Source organism: Lepidothrix coronata, unplaced genomic scaffold (genome assembly GCF_001604755.1).
Source record: "Lepidothrix coronata isolate B3197 unplaced genomic scaffold, Lepidothrix_coronata-1.0 Scaffold58, whole genome shotgun sequence".
Lineage (NCBI taxonomy): Eukaryota > Metazoa > Chordata > Aves > Passeriformes > Pipridae > Lepidothrix > Lepidothrix coronata.
This window is the reverse complement of record NW_016690238.1, coordinates 2246964-2264385: the sequence shown is the minus strand read 5'-3', so window position 1 is coordinate 2264385 and position 17422 is coordinate 2246964. Positions and strand designations below refer to the sequence as shown.

General features: G+C 51.8%; 1 protein-coding gene across 2 annotated transcripts in view; it reads right to left on the bottom strand.

The window, feature by feature from the left end:
- Positions 1 to 15998, bottom strand: part of LINGO1 (leucine rich repeat and Ig domain containing 1) — a 140133-nt gene extending 124135 nt beyond the window's left edge. Inside the window, exon 1 of one of the 2 annotated variants that reach the window (XM_017817003.1) lies at positions 15852 to 15998. The gene's annotated coding sequence lies outside the window, so the exon portion shown is untranslated. Of the gene's footprint in view, positions 1 to 3225; positions 3245 to 15851 lie in introns of those variants that run through there. The other variant, XM_017817004.1, reaches the window with a different exon arrangement.
- Between the last annotated feature and the right edge of the window lie 1424 nt (positions 15999 to 17422).

The following is a 17422-nucleotide window of genomic DNA, read 5'->3' as shown; positions in this document are numbered from 1 at the left end:
CAAGCACCCTTCTCCCTGGGATTTCCAAGGCAATGATCCATGAGACAGCACTGACTAAGAGTTACTGCTGGTTTTCCAAAGGGAGATGGGGTGTGGAGGAAGGGGGACTGAGATTGCCAAGACAGGGCTGGCAGCCGGAGAGAGGCAGTTTGGCACCTGCAGCCCTGACCGAGGAGGTGGAGGAGGAGGAGGAATCACCATCTCCTGCACCCTGCTGGTCTGTGGTACCAAGTGGCAGCGCTCCTTCAGCAGGGGAGCACCACCCAGGGACCTTACTCTACATGGAAGCAGACATCCTGGGTGCACTGGAATGGGGACAAGCCCACTAGCCTGACAATCCTGTCATCTCCGTCAGTCTGTTTCCATACAAGGCACGTGCACGTGGCCAAGAGCCTTTCCCCCAGCTCTCAGCACAGCCCCAAATTCACTACAGCCAATGGAGAGAGGCAGGGTTACACCGGGCTTTGATCCCAAGCTGTTCCCACCCTGCTGCCCTCCTGCCAACCTGTGTCACGATGTCGCCCCCATTCTCCCAAGGAGAACCAGACATTGGGTGACGAGGGGCAAAAGGTTGGGATGCCTGTTCCCCACTCCCCACCCCGTGCCCCCTGATGGGACCTGTGCGGGCGGCAGTCACTGCAGCCCTCCCCCCTCAGCCACGATTTCGGTAGAGCCTGGCAGGGTGCACAGGGAGCTGTCAGGGCACTTCATGACTCATACAGTCATTTCTCCCTTCAAGCCAGAAAAAGAAAAGAAATTTAAAAAAAAAAAAGGAAACCCGGCAAACATTTGAAAAACTGGAGATAAACAGAGGAGAGAGGAGATGGAGGCAGCTAATGAGGTCCCTGGCCCCAGTGTGAGGTGTAAGGAGAGCACAGATGCTTCTTGGCCGGCAGCGATCCCACCCGTCAGACACAAGAAGCACACAAGGGACAGCACTGCCCGGCAAAGCCCCGGCACTCCTGGCGGGGACCTGCGAGGAAGCTGCTGGGGGCCGTCCCCAGCGCGGCAGAGCAGCCAGCCTTGTGGCCAGGACTCCGGGCAGCCCTTAGGCAGCGTCTGTACAGCCACGGTAGCACAGGGATGGCAGGTACCCCGGCTCCGTGGAAATCCCACCGAACTGCAATGAGCAGACTGGGATCTTTCCCAGATTTATTTTTCTCCCCCTGCTCTCTGAAACACCCATGAACTTAGAAATGCTCGTCTGCGAGGAAGCCAGAACCACCAGCCTGATGCCATGCAGCTCTCCAGTTTTCCCATGGCTTAGCCACCCCCTGCCCTAAGGACTGAAAAAGGAAAAAAAAAGCCAAAAAAAACTTGATTCTTTTAGTTAAAACCAAATGTGTCACCTCAGTAACAAATTGGCCTGCCTGCCTGGCAGAAATAGCTCTGTTAAAATATATATCCGTGTTATTCTTTTTGAGTTGCCTTTCCCAAATAAGTTCAAGAATGGAGAGGTTTTTAAGTCCCTGTGGACAGCGAGTCTTTCTGCACCCAGCAAGGTAATTATCTGCCAGGAGCCAGGCTGTGCCATGGCTAGTTACACCGCTAATTAGCAGAAACCCCCTGGGTCCATCCCCATCACTGTCTGCCTTCCTGCTCCCCCTCCTCCTCCTCGCCCCAGGGCACACAGCAGAGCATCTTGTGTTTAGCACCACAGCTAGGAAAGCCTTGTTCTCCTCCCTTGGGTGCCAGAGGTGCAAAGGTAGCCCTGCCCACCCAAGGGGCAAGGGACAGAAGGTCCCCAGAAACTTATCCATTGCCAAGAGGACACTCCCTGCTACGAGGCTACCAGGTGGATGAAGACACAGTGGCGTGCACTACTTCTGCTGGTACCAAGAGACTTACAAAGTGCATAATTTAGAGTCTGCTTCAGCATCTTCTGGAAGGACGCCTAGAAAGCAGAGGCTTCCCAAGAAGTCTTCCCTTCCCAAAATGAAAGGAAAAAAGCTCTGAGCTTGGAGACATTTAGCTCTCCACACCTGGACTTCTCTACTTTTTCCTCCTCACGAGTTTCCCAGTCTCCTCACTGCCAGCTGCTGCCACCAGGCAAAAGTCACATTTAAATAAGCCACCAGCTTTTGTTAGAGCAGAAGGGTGCAGTGCAAGATGCCCAGTGCCAGGGTGACCGTGTGCTGAGCAGCACGGGAGGCAGCACAGCGGAGTGCTGGGACGATGCCCCTCTGGCACGTGACACGCCGGGAGGAGCATCCCCCAGTGCCTGGCCCAGTGAGATGGGAGGGAGCCATCAGAGCCCAGACACCCTGCGAGGATGGGTTCAGGCTGCCAGGATGTCATGCCAGCATCCTCCTCACCAGCAGCTCTCAATGCAGATGGGCACGTTCCCCATCCCTGTATCGCAGAGCACAGACTGACTCAGTAATCTGAGGAATGCAGAAGGCAGCTCAGGCTCTCCAGATTTATGCTCATTCCTTCCTGATGCTCCAGTGCAAGACCTCCAAGGGCCCATATCACCAGGAGCAGAGACCTTGGATCTCAAGGAAGCAGCAAGAGAAAAAGCCGGGGCTACTTTCAGCATGTAAACTGGGCACCCAGCACCGAAACCTCCCAACCTTCACAGCCCGAAGCTACTTATCCAAAGCTACACCAGGACTCAGAAATGAACGCCGGATCATCACTCCAGAGGATCTAAGATTTTGCTGGACTGTACACATAGGCTGTCCTTCACAGGTTCCCCTCTTGGGCTGGATATCTCACCCTGCTCCAGGGAGCCCAGGGTAGGGCTGAAATAGCCTTCAGCCATCCAGCACAAGCTCAGGGCTTGCATGTTCCCAGCGTCAATCCCTGTGCACTGCCTGCTTTTTTCAGCTTCCCCAGGAGCTGCAGAAGGGGATGAGGCTGGTCCTGCGTTCCAGGGCTGCCCCAGAGAAAGAAATCAGTGGGGCACCTCCTGCTATCAATGGGCAGGATCCCAGGCAGCCCCTGGAAACACTAAAGGTAGGATGAGCACATTCCCATCACCATAAGGAAGACAGCTCTATCCCCCCACTAACCCCCATCTTACTGCATGGCTCTGGGGACCCCAAAGGTTGGGAGCTCCTCAGAGGCTGCACCACCCCAGATGGACAGGAGGAACAGGCACTCACCCGGGCACCATTCCTGGGTAACTCAAGCTCCTCTTCCCATTCCCCCCACTCAACCAAGAGCGAGATCAGCCTGCAAGCAGCCGCAAGGCAAGTCAGCACCACGAGGCTCCACGCTCACCTGTGCTCTGCCCCTCCAGAGAGCGGCTTGGAGCTGCTCAGCCTTTGCAACAAACTCCCTTCTGCAGCAAGACATCAGCCTTTGGGTGCTGCCTGCCCCTTCCACGCGCTGGCTGCTCTGCCTGCCTTGGGGATTTTTTTCCTTCTTTCCCCCTCCCCCCCACCCTGGAGCGTTTTGAACGTGCAGATGCCCCAGCTTCTTAAAATTCAGCCTGGGGGCGTGGGAAGTGTTTTGGAACATGCCCAAGCTGTCTGCTCCGTGCGTGCGCGCTGCTAAAAACGATCCACCTACTGCCCCCATCTCCTGCACCACTTGTCAGTGCCGCCGTGCCTTTCCAAAGATAAGCAAGCTTACACACGCAGCCGGGGAGCAAAGCCCCGGGAGCAATCCCACTGGGGCGGGGGGGGGGAATTCTCTGCTCAAGCACCAAGCAAACTTTTCATGTAGCAGCTGAGAAGGAGCAGGGTGCCAGGTTGGATGGGGCCCTGAGCAACCAAGTCTAGTGGAAGGTGTCCCTGTCCATGGTAGGGTGAGTGAAAAGAGTTGGTCTTTAAGGTCCTTCCAACATAAACCATTCCATGTTTCTGTGATGGACAGCCCTGAGAACAATGCCCTTGAGCCAGCGCTGCCTCCATTACCTCTGCATTACAGCAAGGATGGAGCATCACTGCTGTCCCAGGGATGAAATATGAATAAAACCAATTTACTTGCTATCAAAGGATGCAGCAGCAGGACTGAAGGTGAACACAGCCCCCTTCATTATAATGGGGGTGTCATAGCGATGGGCTGAGCTATGAACACGTATTTAGGGTAACCAGCTCGGCAGCCTGCCCAACAGCTGAGCATCCATGTGGTAGCACAGTCCAAGGGAGCATAGTAACACATCTCCTCCCAAGCAATTCCCCAGGGCTTCACCAACAAATAATCAAGCTACAGAGATTTGACAAATTAACCTGTAAAAACACTGCTGGCAAAGCCCAGCTTGTCTAAGACACTGGCAGGCAGTTCTCAGTGGGGCACCCAACCAAGGTAACAGACCAACACACACCAGTTCAAAATCTGGCTCCAGCAGCAACGTTAAAAAAAAAAAAAAGAGTGTATAAACCACTGAGATTGAGATCTGGTCAGGAGAGATGGGCTAAGCCCTCCTGCCACATGCATGGTGTACGATGAAGGCTCCAGGTCCCCAGGGGACAAGGACAGCTCCAGCCCAACAGCCTGGCTCTGGATTCAAACACAAGCTGCTCAGAATTAGTGACAAGGTTGCTTTTCCTTTTGCTTTTAAATCCCTCTGGCAATCTAGCCTTCAAGTGCTCATCAATCCATTCAGGGCCATCTTTCCACACACACACACCCCCCGCCACATCACTTCTCTGCAAATTTGAGTGAAATTGATATTTTCCTATCAGAAACATGAAATTTCAAACACACAGAACATTAGATTTGAAAGCTGCCTTTTTTTTGGGAAGGTGCCTGTCTCTTTGTTCACAAAAGGACTCATTTTTCCTGGAAAAGGGCCCAGATTTTGAGTGAAAGATCAATAACATGCAGAAAACTGGTGCTTTTATTTAATTTTGCCATGAAAGAAAAGAAAGAATTCAAGGCCGAGACTGAATGACTTCAAAATATTTTGCATTTGTTTACCCCAGTGCGATGCTGGAGCATCTATTCAGAGGAGCTCAATGGGAAGGATACAGTCTTTGGGGCTCCCTTAGAGCATCCCTTTATCACCTGCTGGTATCCCACTGGGGACAGCATCCCTGGCTCCACTCCAGCCCAAACCCAGTCATTTTTAGGAGGAATCATTAGGGATCTAACTTCTGCGTCCTTTGCCCTGCCTTGTCCAAGGAGCTCCCTCACCAAAATGTTCAAGGATGACCCTCTGCCCACAGTAATTATGGGGAGGAGTGAATCAAACTTTCATTGCAATTACATCCTGGATGGGGGGAATAAAGGGGAAAAAAAAAATCCACCATGAAGACACAGCATTCAAGATGCATGCAACAGTCATGACATGCTGCATCCTCCCCGATCCATATGGGGGAAAACTAACACTTTGGCAAATTTATGAAGATGTGTGAAAGTGATTACATTCCTGAAAATATCTCAAGTGGAACGGCCTACCTGGCATATTTTGTTAGTCATGAAACACGCTCCTTCCACCGACTGTAGTTTGTGGCTTCCCATCTGCTTAAATACTTTAAATACTGAAACTTTCTTCTTTTTTTTTTTTTTTCCCCAAGCTGAAATAGCATGCCAGCAGCATAGTGCTGACTCAGGGGCACGGGACGAGGACATGCTCACCACTAGCAAAAGGACACAGAGGATGCCACACCACAAGGAGAAGAGAGCAGAGGATTCACCACGTGGGTGCAAAGTCCTACCCCTGGCTAAGAAATGCAAGAGGTCAGCTTGTGTTCATTAATTAACTGAACTAACTGAATTAGTGTCCAGCAAGGGAGCACCAAGTGCAAACCAAAAGAATATTATTTTGGGTCAAGTGTGGACATGAAAGGGAAAAGGTTAATGGAAAGAAACGGCTCTGGTTGGCCATTTTCATTTGATTTGGCCAGAAATAAAAGGCAACAATCGTAAAGTTTACAAGTCGTCACTGCCAAGCCCAGATTTTAGCAAGGTGGGATTATGGGCACCTGTTCCAGGGCAGTCACCACCCTGATCCTGGCAATTCCTGCATTTGTGGGGAAGGATGCCCCTTTTGTCCTGGGGGAGCTGGGGAGAAGCCTCCAAGGCACCAGGGCTCACTAAATGTGGAGATGCCATTGGCACTCTTCCAGGGGGACCCAGGGCTGCTTCCTCCCTGCCCTCTCCTGCTCTTCAGCTAATTTGAAAGCCCTGGCTGGAGTTTCTCTGGCTGCAATGACTGGAAGAGGGGTGGGCATGCAGAGGGATGCAGCCAGAGCTCAGCACTGGCAGTAGGTGCAAAGAAAACCCAGCTAAGACTCACAAACTCAAAAGGAGATGGCCAAGGGGGAGCCACAGCAGCAGAGAAACATCCCTCCAAAACAGCTGTGTGCAAGCCCATTCCCACCAGGGAGGTGCCCTTAGATGTGCTTGAGGAAAGTGAGGCACCGGCACAGGTTGCCCAGAGAAGCTACGGATGCCCCATCCCTGGAAGTGTTCAAGACAGGTTGGAGGGAGCTCTGAGCATCCTGGTCTCGTGGAAGGTGTCCCTGCCCAAAGCAGGGGGTTGGACTGGATGAGCTCTGAGGTCCCTTCCAACCCAGACTATCCTGTAGTTCTGTGATCACGATCTAGGATCATAGCACCCCGTACCCTGAGAAAACTCGGGATATCAACACCAACCAGAGATTTACCCACAGAGGGATTGTTCTGAGCCATCGAAGCAGTTATCTACTGGTTGCGTGAGGAAATGGCAGTTGCATCCCTCGAAGCACCAGCGTGCAGTACTCACAGCGTAACCACAGTGCAATTACTCTTTGCCTGATTATGGAGAACGATCAAAGTACAGGGAGCATCTCGGCCGAATGCCTCCTCCCCAGGGCGCGTGGGCTGTGCTGCAGAAACCCCAGCTATAGATACACATAAAGTGGAGCAGAGACCAGTGGAACATGATGAACGTTTTCCCAAATGGCAGTGCAAAGCTGAATATTAGGTGATGTATGGCAGATTTCCTCTGAGTGAAAATCTCTCCTACCGTGGTGGTGGGTTTTCACAGCTCATTTGGCTTTTCATTTGCTGAACGGCTTTGTGCTGTTCTCCCTTGCAGGACGAGGCCTCATCATTTGTGTTTTCTAACAGGTTTTTTTTTTTCCTCCTAGGAGAAAACCATCTCTCCTTCTGCTCTCCATGAGCCTAATTCCAATCTCCAGCTGGTGTACAAGAGTTTTGGAGTTACTCTCACTTCTCAGGGGGATAAATCACCTTGGAGGGCAGGGGCTTTTGTTCAACGTCCAATACCTGGAGGAGAAGTTTCCCCTTCCAAATGCAGACAGTTCCTGAGAGAAATAATCTCACTGGAAATAATCCAGTGCAAAGAGGGTCTATTCCATCTTTTTAGAGGCTCTTTCTTACTGACAATTGATGAGTTCAGAGCTACCAATATCCATTATAGGTTTTATTTTACTTCTTGTTAGAAAATAAAAAGGCACTGCCTCAGAAGAGTAAAACCAGCCACAGAGACTGAAGACTGACAAGAGCTGCCTAGCAGACAGTGAGTGAAAATGCTCTGACAAGATGAAATGTTTTTTATTTCATTGAAATCACTCCCTTTCCGAATGACTAATATGCAGCTATCGCACCATGGATATTTCCAGAGTGATGAGATGTTTTTAAAATATCTCACTGTGCCTCAAAATATCTCACTCTGGCTCAATAGATCATCCAAAACACCACCCACAGAAATCATAAATAAATAGATACTACAGTGCTGTAAAAGAGCAGACTGGCCAGGGCCAGGGCAGCATCCTTCATCGGCGAGTCAACGAGGCCACTGAACCCCTCCCCTTGGCACGTGGCTCCTGCAGCCAGGCTTTTTGGAGATGGAGACACCAAGCCCTTGTAACTGGAGCTGGACACCTCCTACTCTCCCAGCACCTTTGTAAAGCCATCCTGTACAGCTCCTTGATGACACAGATCTCTTCTTGAATGAGCAAATTGGATATAAGAGGGACAGTGGACTCCATGGTACGAGCAGCCACCTGCACTCATCAGCACAGTGGCCACCAAGAAGACCCACAGGGCACCCGTGGAAATCCACGTACCCCCTTGGGCACTACACAACTGCTTCAAACCTCAAGTAGCAGCAACAAGAAATATTCCATCCTACTTCCTTCCCCTAAACACATCGCTCCCTATTGGCAAGCCAAGAGGGTGGGGAAGGGGACACCCACACCCCGGGAACAGCTGGCGATGGGTGATGTGTCAGCGGGGTACATCACCTCACCCTGGCTGGCAGGGCCCAGCCTGGCATGCAGCACCCACTTCAGAGCCAGGAAGCTCCTGCTCTCGAGACAAAGACCCCAAGGGATTTTGATGGAGCGGTTGCAACACTGCCCCTCAGGCAGCTGATTTTTTACACATTTTGAGGCAGTTGCTCCAGGCTCAAAGAGAAAAACAAGCAGAAAAATGGCAAGAAGAAATCGCAGAGCACAGCTGACTTGTCTTGCATGTGCTCCAACCACTCTGTGTGGGGAGAGGACTCATGCCAGAGACCCATGCAGTTCTCCTCCCTGCAGGGAAGAGACCAGAGTCCCATCTCAGGTTTGGATCTCGGTGCAAGGACAACTCTGCTTGGTAACACAAGCAAAACTCCCAGTCAGAGTGCAGACATATGTTAAAAGCTCCCAGAATCCTGGTACCCACAGTTTAGATCCAGCCCAAAGAGAGCTGTGACACCCAAAATCTCAGCCTAGCCCAGCCCCAGCTCACCCTGCAGGAGCTGAGTCTTCTTTTTCTCTTCCCTAGGAATCAGGCAACACTCTTTGTTTTGCTGATTGAAGGGAAAGAGAGCAAATCATTTTGAGGAACTGAAAATGGGCTCCTTTGCTTTTCTCAGCAAGATAAAACAATGGTTCAGATCACCCAGGCTGTGCTGTTCCCAAGTTGTTTCCTCTTTAGAGGCATTTACTGAAGTGCATTTTGAAACTTTGGGAGATGAAGCAGCTTTTCAGAACAGGAGTCAAAATACATCCTTTGGAAACCACAGACAAGTTGATGCTTGTCGTCTTATTTTTTCAAAAGCTACTTGTCCAGCACAGCAGGAATTGGTGGTTTCCCTGGGTTCAGGGAAGGAAAACACCTTGCCATAGAAATTCAACCCTGCTACTGGGGGACATGGGGAACCCAGCAGCAGGATGCTGCAGAATGGGCCATTGGTGCCAAACACCCTTCACAAAGCTCTGCCAGCTCTAGTCCTTCCTGGCAACCTCTGCTTGGCTTTTCCCTACAATTTCCCTTCTTCTCACTGGGAACAGGCAGCACTGAGGGGCTGGAGAGAGATGACAGAGATGCTGCAAAGGCAGGGGGGAGAAAGACAAGGCCCTGCATTTCCAATGAAGATAGCTGCAACATCTGTCCTCAGCCACAAATGTATTCACCCACACAGACACACTCATCAGATGAGGCTCTAAAATATTTACTGCCCAAATATCAATCCTCATAAAGCGAGGCAGCCATTTGGGCTCGGGGAGGGGGAAGGAGATGGGGCAGGTTGTCAATAATGTCATAACCACGGGCAATTTTATGTATCTCTGGAAATGGTCGAGGAACACGCAGCTTGACAGATGTGCAAACGGGTAATGCAGGCTTCCTAGTTATGGGCATGAGGATGTCAAGAGGAATAGATGAGCAGTAATTCAAAGTTATATTGGGCTTAGAGAAGTACATGGGCATCGTAATGAATGCGGGATTGGCACCACGGTGGAGGGAGGGCTGAGGGAGGGCGAGGAGGAAGCGGCACGCTGGCCTGGGAATGCAGTCCCTGTGATGCTCTGGGGACAGGGGATCAGGGTGGATATTTGGTGGGCAGGGCCACACCGCCATGGGGTGTTACTGCAACAAGGGGTGTGTCAGCCTGCCCGTTGCTTCCTGATGCTGGACCAACCTCCAGGCTGTTTCTTACTCCTTCCCAGCTACATTTGCACACAAGCCTCTCCCGCCACTGTGCCACCTTTCCTTGCTGTGAAACTCAAAGTTTTGGCCAAATACTTGTATTTTTCACCAAGAACAGTCAAAAAAAAAAACGCCGATCAAGAAACCAAATTAAGCTTCAAGTTTAGTCTCAGCAGAACTACAGCTTTTTCTTGCTTTCATCTCCAAACTAAAAAACAACCCTAATGCCGCAGCAAGGGCCACCGCCGCCCCCAGTGCTGCCTCCCAGGCACAGGCACTGCTCACACCTATGACTAGTGCCTCGCCCGGCATTTCCCCATCCCACCTCGGCTGTTTTTTTAAAAAGCAGCATCACGCAGACGCTCACTACACCTCCAGCCGCACGCTGCCGCCCCCTGTGCACGCTCCCGCCCCAAACCCGTGAATGCCAGCCGCACGACGGACCACGGAGCCTGGCCAGCTTCCAGCACGAGGGGCTGGAAATAAAGGAAGACCAAATTAACCAGGAATGAACGACGCTGGGACACGCTCCTCCTTGGGCGTTTGCTTTGTCGGAGGAGTGCTGCAGCACGTTGCAAAAAAAAAAAAAAAAAAAAGGAGCACTGGCTGGTCCCAGCTGACCTCTCTTAGGCAGCCTCGTACAGCACGCACAGACATCTCAGCTCCACGCATTTTTTTCCCTGAGATTCACGTCCTTCAGCATTTCTGGCAGTGAAATTCCCACTCTCCCACGTCCTGCGATGCTCTTCGAAAGGACACAGTCATTGGCTGCAGCGGCAGAGCCAAGCACACCCTTCCTCCCTCTCAGCTCCCGCAGAGAAGTTCATCGTTTTTCCACACCCCGGTGCTTTCAGAGTGGGGGGGAATTACTCATGAAGCCAAGCAGGCACCTCGCACACCAGCAATCCCCACAAAGGTGATTTTTCCTGTGGAAAAATCCATGAATCACTGTAAAAGTCAGTCTGGCTCAAACCAAGACACACTGCTCACCATTGTTTATTAAAAAGAATTAATCACCGATCTTTTTTCCTGGCTGATTTTATGAAATATGACTTATCCCAACCACTCACTACTAAGTTATTACAACATCCAGCTGCAAATATCCCCCACGTGTGTTCTGGGAGCTTTCCCCATGCCTCAGGGAGTGCCAAAGGGTTTTGTTAGGTCAAATGACCGATGACCGAATAAGCTTGAATTTCAAAGAAATATTTTCTACAAGTCTCAGGCTGCAGATTTTCACTCCTAGGAGACACTTCTGGCACTGTCTGTTACTGCAGACATGTTGCACAGTGAACAATCCCACTGGATTATTCTGGGGAGCCCTGGGGTGTTGAAGCCCTGGGCAAGGGGTGACACCAGAGGAGGCAGAGACACAGGCAGAGTAGGAATGTGACACAGATAGAAGAGCTCCTCTGTCTTCCATAAAAGACACTCATAGCCACCATCCCAACCAAGCCATGTGCAGGTAGGTGCCAGGAAGGGGAGGCAGGGGCTGGCATCACTCTGCATGGGCGTAGCTGCTCTGACCCAGTGAGACAACCAAGAGGGAACAAACCCATAATGAAAAAAAAATCTCTTTTTCTTTCCAAAAAACATCCTTGCTATAATTTAACTTCTTTCTCCTGGCAGTACCATCCTGTGCACAAGAGCTCAGCCATGACACAGTGTAAGAGCAGCAACTTCAATGCCTACAGGTGTGATAGCAGAAAAGAAAGATAATTGCCCTTCTAACAGCAGCAGTAACTTATCTTGGGGAAACCTCTCCTGCTAATGAGGCTGTTACATTCAGAAATTCAGTGAGAGTTGAGAGGGCTGGTGCTGCTGCCAGCCTATGGTGGGTGCAGGCAGAGGGCAGGCAGGTGTGGGAAAACCAGACCAGGAGACCACCACTGTGGTCCAACCTCAACACTTTGCAGTTTACTGGAGTTCATTTTTTCAGTGCCAGCACTGTACTAGTAAGTTGGCTCTAATTTATTTCTCCTCAAAAAAAAAAAAAAAAAAAATCCCACTACATCAGCTATTGTCTCCTCTGCCTCCTCTTGCCTTTGGCTACGTGCTGGTTTCAAGTATCTCCCGGTAGAGCCACACCTGCCATCCAATCCTAGGCTTCTGCAAAGGATTTTCTGCGTCAGTGCCCACAACCTTACAGTTCCTGGAGACCCCGTGGCTGGCACTGCTGGGGGCAATTGGGGACAAGCCTCTGTGTTGATGAGTGCCAGCTGCTGAGCAGGGCACTCGGGCTGCGGCGGCTGGAGGCAGAGTGTGCTCACCTGGAAAGGCAGACATCCTCCCATCCCTTGCAGAGCTGCTTTGAGAAAGGATCTCCTGGCTTTTTTGCCTGGAGTTTAACACCACCGTACTCCTTGGTCTATCCCGTAGCAGAGGCAGAAGTGAGCCAGCTTTGCGGGAGAACCAGCTTTCAGGGAAAATGCTTGGAAGGTGGCAGTTGCAGCCATATGGGACTCCACCTCCCCTTCCGCAGGAGCCCATGGGACAGTGCCTGCAGCGCGTGCTCTGGCACAGCCTGTCAGTGCCCAGCACATCCCAGGCAGAGCCACCACACCCCAGCACCAGCCTCGCTCCTCATCAGCATGCCAGGCACATGCATCCCAGCAGCACAGGGCTCCTCTTCCTGCATGCAATCCGTGTACCCAAGTGGCGGCAGCTGAAAGGCTTGGAAAAGCGGAGCAAGACTAGAGAAAGGGAGGGAGGGAGGGAGGGAGGCCCAAAGCCACAGCTGAGCACAGCACAGCACAGCAGCTCGGGCTGCAAAGCTAAGGCTGGCAGCATCGCTCCAGTTACCCACATGACCTTGAGAGCCCTGGACAAGCTGCAGGGAGGAAAGGGAAAACCTCCAGTGGCAGCTCTGCATGCTGCTGGGGACAGGGAAAGTCAAGCAGGGGACAGTGGGGTGGGTGCCATTTGGGAAGTGCCACCCCAGTGATGGAGCTCGCCAGATGGACCAGGCTGTTTTTTACTCTGTCTCAGCCCCAAAAACGCAGCTCACAACACCCACACATTCTTTGGACAACATTTTAGTGGGTCTTGGGCTTTGTTCCCATGTGAGCCGACGTGTAGAAAGAGGGGAACCCCCCATGTCACTCCTCTTGGACCCAGCAGCTCTTGCACAGGGCAGCAGGAGCGGGAATGGCCTCTGCCCATGTTCCCCAGAGGGAAGGCTGCCAGCCCCGCTCTGCCATGCAGGAGACGCTGCCAGGACACAGGCAGGCTCCCAGGATCACAGCGCGTGTATCTTGAGAGCTCAGAATAAATATTTAAAGGTGGAGGGAAAAAAAACCTACTCGTCTCTGCGAGCAAGTTCCCTGTCTTTGCGCTGGGATTTGAGACAGAGACAGACAGAAAAATGACAAAGGAGACACAGGTTTCAGCAAATCATGGGCACATCAGAAGCAATGGCTTTCAGATGCTGGCTTTGCTGCAAGACAAATTCCCTCCTGGTCATACGCCTGACAGCCTCAACAGCCCTCGGGGACTGCAGGTCTGCTTTCCCTGCAGACACATGGGGCTGCAGGGAGTCCACCTCCATACACCCCTCCATCCAAGCCAGTGACTGGAGCCAAGGCATTATCCAAATCCCTTTCTAAGCCACTTAAAGCTGGTCCTGCCCCACGGGGACATGTGACCCCTCCTTGCACTGTCCTGCAAGCATGTACAAGGAGATAGGCTCTGCATCAGGGTGTTGGACAAATGTTCACAAATCCCTGTCCTCACAGTAGGGCTCTGCCAGAGGAGCAAAGCATGGCCCAAGTTTTATCCATGCCTCAGATGAGTGATGGCTGGGGGAAGGACGGGTGGTGACAGCTTCATTCAGCTCCCAACCAGCCCTGTGCTGGGCCATCGCTCAGAGGTGGCGGCCGGAGCAGCCACAGAGAACGAGATGTTCTGTATCACAAGGCTGTCCTTAGGATGCTTTTATTTCCAGAGAGAGCTCATTAGCTCTGGCTGTGCAAGAGTTCAGGGGTTTTTTTCTCCTGTTACCAATAGCTGGAAAACTCCACAGAATAACATCTCTGAGCATGGGTGGAAAAGAAGACAGGGCACGGTGGGGAGAGCAGCAACTAAACCAGAGATAATCAAAGCTGCTGCTGCAGCCTCACATCACTTACGATCTCCATTTCATTTGGATTTCCCAGCCAGAGTCGTTTCTGCTCACTCAGCCCCACTCACCATAGTGCCAGGGCTGCAGGACTTGGCTCTACTCTGCTCCAAGGAGGAAGGAGCTGCAGGGGAGAGTTTGAGATGGCAGGGAACTGGACACAAGGCAGCCTGCTGGATCAGATGGGATGCCAGGAGCTAAAGGGAATTGCACATGCACTAGGCAAGGAGGAAGACTCTGTCTCTGGCACAGCCACAGACAGGGTTTATTTAATACAGGCACATCCTGCCCAGGTGGGCACTCAGGGGTGCTCCAGCAGTGATGCCTTGCTGGGATGGGTCTGGAGCACCCACCTCCTTACCAAGCCCTGATGCTCCTCTCCCATTGCCTCAGGTGCTGCGGGAGATGCAGCCAAGTAATCAGGTACCAACAGCAGGAGATAAGCCACCTTCCCAGATAGGATCACAAGCTCCATTATCTCCTTAACCCTTATGCATTCACTTATCCATCCCAGATCTATTCCTCCTTATCTAAATTCTCCTTCTGTTCTTTCCTGTCTCTCACCATGGTTGGTCTCACAGCATCGAGGCCCCTCCAGAAGCAAGGGAGGCAGCAGGAGAGCCTGATGCCCTGGGCAGCCACTCACCACAGCTAATGGGATAGACTCCAATTGACTGGCCCCGGCGATTTAAAGTTAATAAAATGTTAAAAGCAGCCCTATAAATCACTCATGCAGGAAGTGACCTGGACAGGAAGCCTAACGAGTTAGCAGAGGTTTTATTTAAAAGCCATTTGTCTGAGAAGTGCAACACAAAGAGTCAAATAACTCTTAGGAAAACAGTAATGATGGAGCTACCGGGAGGATTAGAGCTGGCTGGGTATTTACAGCAAGGATGTCAGCCTTCCCAGTCTGAACTGGCCTCGGCTTCCCAGCTGGAGCATCCCAGCTGATCCCAGCTCCAGACCTGCAGGTAAGGAGCTCCCAAAGGAAAGTAGGACAAGCCAGATCACAGCTCTGACTTACATTTTTAACTTGCTGGGTCCATTGTGACCTTGTCATAGACCTCTCAAGACAGGAGTCTCATGCCCATGCCCACCATGCAATAGGCTGGTGACATCCTCACCTCCCTCCAGGCCCCAGCTCCCCTGCACTGCAGATGGCACACAGAGAAGCTGAGATGCTCATATGCTACTGCACACAGCTGACACCTCTGTTTGCACCGAGAAGCAAGGGGCCCCTCAAATCTCAAAACCCAAAGTCATCCCAGAAATCAGGTTCTTGGTTTCTAAACCCGATTTCCACTCTTCGGCCATGAATACTGATTTTGCATGCATGAGGATGGCAGTTGGCCCTGGCATCAGCCTCAGCCCCTGCTCACTCCCCACAAGCTGAGCTTTACTTCTTTAACCTTAAAAAATTCCTGTTGCCAAGTGCAAGGAGCAGATGAGGGTGTTTCACTGGGACAGGGACTCAGCCCCCTCCCAAACACCATTCTCCAGCCTCCCCTTGCTTCCCCGCCACAGGAAGCCTCCAAAATACCCCAAAGGCCTTTTACAGTGGGAGGAAAGGCAGTGTGTGCTTGGGAAGCCTCCAGAGCATCGTTAAGACGCAAATTATAGACAATTATCCTCAGAAGTACACCAGGGAAGCAGAGGCAGTCACAAGGCACCAGTCCCACCCAAGCCCAGCTCCTTGCAGCAGCACAGGAGTTTCTAAAACTACGAGCAAATTCAGACGGGATACAACCTGCAAGCAACAGGTTTCACCAGGAGCTACCTCACCTTCAAAATCGCCTTTTAATTGCAAGAGAAGGGCAGACGAGGGGAAGAGGAGCAGGTAGGAGGCGCGACAGACACAAGAAAAAAACCTGATTTCGCTTGCATTTGCCAACCCCTTGCTTTTCACAGACATCCTTACCTTGGGAGGGATGCTGGAGGCTGGGCGTGGGCGCAGCTGGTTCTCCTCGTCAGCAATGAGCACCTTCCAGGGGAGCAGGGAAGCCTAACAGTGCCAGGGGGCTGCGGCCAGGAGGCTGCTCCGGCGGGTCTGCGGGTGCTGAGGGCAGCTCATGGCTCCCGGGCACAGGGGGCTGTGGATGAGAAGGCACAGAAGATGTCAAGCTTGGAACTCGTGGCTTTGAGCACACACCGAGCAAACCCAACCCCACGGCAAGTTTGACTTGAAAGCTAAGAAAGTGCAGAACTTTATATATTGATATTTTTTCTATGTTGCTCTTATTTCCCCTCCTCCCCATCTTCAAGGAAAGAAGAAGAGTCCAGTGGGATCTGCTTAGATCTGGACGCAAGGTGCGGATGCTTGAGGAGATCCAGCACCCCCTGAGGGGCTCCTGCCAGGCGCAGGGTGATTTTTGGGAGCAGTTCCCAGGGGGTGTTACTGTGCTTCCAGCATCACTGGTGGGGAGAGGGAGAAAGCACAAGCTTGCCTGTGCAAGCAGGCCCACACTGAAGCACACAGCCATGAATGCACAAGGGAAGGACCCCCCACCTGCATGAGCCCAGCCAGGGGTCTCACAAGGCCAGGGGAGCTCTCTCCACTGCTCACAAGTCAAGGGGTTCCACTGGCACCTCGGAAATGCTAAGAGAAAGCAGGTCCTTGACCTGCTGATCTGCAATCACTCCTCCTGACTTCAACACTGATGGAGAAGCGAGGCCCTGTCCTGATGGAGGAGGTGCCACCTTCACCTTCGAGTGCAGCACTCTCCTCTGCAGCACAGGTTTGACTTAATACATTTATTTATCAGTGAGGTCCCCAAGGCAGAGCTCACATCCTTTTTTTTGCTTCTCAAACAGTTTTGAGCAGTGTTTAACAAATTAATAATAAAGTGATGGCGCCTTGAAAAATAGACTCTCTTGTCCTCGGAAAAGGGGCCATATCTCCCAATTACTCCAAAGGGCACCACTTCAGACCTCGCTGAGCAAATGGCATTTAGGCGCAGCCACCTTTTAATGGGGCTGATGTGATCCTGCTATGGCTGCAGTCAAGTGTGTCTTCAGCTATCCCCATGCTGCACAGCGAGAGGGCAGAGAAAAGGACGGATGGAAGCAAGTTAAAGAATATCTGTTAGCTCAAGTATTTTTTAGCAGCCATCCCCAACCTGAGGTCTGCCATCCTATCCAAAGTTGCCAGCTACGCTCGGCGTCTCTCAGTCATGAAAAGTATTCACTGGGTTTGCGGCGGAGCCTGGCAAATATTTGCCAAGGATTCTTCCAAATCTCCAAGCGCACCATGAGCTTGCTGCAAATTTGTTTGCTGATCATGGTCCTTGAGCTAATTTGAAAATGGAGAGCAAAGAATAAGGCTGCTGTACAGTGTAGGGGAAGGCGAGCAAGGATGATCCTTTTCCGTAGGGAAGACAACTCCTCGGACACTAACGAGGGTTTGGTAATTAACAGCTGCAGCACTGGAGCGCAGCAGGGTCTAACACCCAGCTCCTGATGCTGATTGTGGCTGAGGGAAGTGATCTCTCA